Here is a 1,610-nt window from a genome sequence, read left to right on the forward strand (position 1 = left end):
TTTTGAAGGTCTATGAAATTATATACCCAGGTCTGAGAAAGGTAAACTTATCCATCTGGGCAGATCTGCTGATAAACAGAGACAACTCATTTTCTCCTGGAAAGCTGCGTTATATGTTGTTTGAAAAAATAATCAGTCATTAGAGACAGATTTATGCTGGGAAGAGAAAAAAATAAATAAAAAAAAAACCAAACCCAGTGGTGGGAGAGGTGTTCTGTAAGGGAAAAGGAAAAGGCAGCGTGAAAGTATTCCCTTCATTTAAGTGATTCCCTGCAAATTCGGGAGGCAGAAGACGAGCTGAGCATCTCCCAAGGCCAGACAGAGCAAGGCTGGCGACGATGGAGGCATATGGAGACCCACCCAGGGCGCAGACAGAGCGGAGGACCCCCAGACCTCGGCTTACGCAAGGTGACCTTTCCCCTCTCTAAAATTTCAAAGCTGGCGTTGCCGGCGCTGAACAGACTGCGTGCCATATGTAACATGACCTCAGCTCCTCTCTGCCAAGCCACTGATGGCATCACTAATGAGAGGTGAAAGGTCCCTCGCTCAGAAACCCACCGAGGTGGCGGGCGCGGGACGGGCCCCCCGACCCCTTTATCCCCGCAGGCAGGCACCCGCCGCCCTGCCGCAGGGCCCGGCCTCCCTCCCGAAATCACACGTGCCTCCATCCAAGGGGTTGGCGGTTCCTCTTCCATCGGCCCCGCCACAATTGGCACAGTCCCCCGGCAATGAAAAATATTTGTTCAGTGCCCAAATGCAAAGCGTGTAGGCAAACGGAGCCCGGTATGTAAATCCTGTTCCCGGTCCCTGCCGTTTACATCGGGCAGGTGGGTGAGATGGATTTGGGCTCAAAGATGGCACAGAGGGAGGGCAGGCAAGGAATACTGAAAAGGGACAGGTTTGCAACCCCCCCGTCGCACCCCAGCCATGGGGACGATGTGGCCAGGCCTTGGTGGGGGCCTGAAATTTTTTCCTGAAATTTTAATTTAAAAAAAAAAAATCCATCTTTTTTTGCAGGAAAATCATTGCAATATCTTGCAGAAAAAATCAACCAAAGCACTCTTTTTTTTTTTTTTTCCCCAAAAAAATAGGGGGTTAGGGGTTTTTTTGCACTTTTCCCGGTGTCCAGCGCCCCCCTGCCCCAGCCATCACCTAAGGAAGGGATGATGGACAGGACCCGCTCGCACATCGCTCCTGAGCACCCGGCTTCCTGCCCCAGACACGTGTGGGGGATGCTCGTGCAGACACGGGTGGGTGTCACCGCTATGTGTGGGTGGTGCACGCGTAGGTGGGGTGTGGACACGTGGGTGTGTGTATGCACACAGCGCTGTGGGAGTGTTCACATGGCTCAGAGTGGCACACGGGTGCATGTATACATGTGAGTGGGGGTGTGCACGCGGGTTAACGTTTACACGTGAGTGGGTGTGCATGCACGTGAGTGGGCATGTGCACACGGGTGCGCAGACAGGGATGCGTATGAATAGGTGAGGGACTGCGCCCCCGAGTGTCTGTATGCACACGGGAGCGGGTGCGTACATACGTGGGTGAGTGTGCACACACGTGGGTGGGTGGGTGGGTGCGTGGGCGCACACGGGTGGATGTTGGAGTGC

Source organism: Charadrius vociferus, unplaced genomic scaffold, assembly GCF_000708025.1.
Source record: "Charadrius vociferus isolate BGI_N301 unplaced genomic scaffold, ASM70802v2 scaffold308, whole genome shotgun sequence".
Taxonomy (NCBI): Eukaryota; Metazoa; Chordata; class Aves; order Charadriiformes; family Charadriidae; genus Charadrius; species Charadrius vociferus.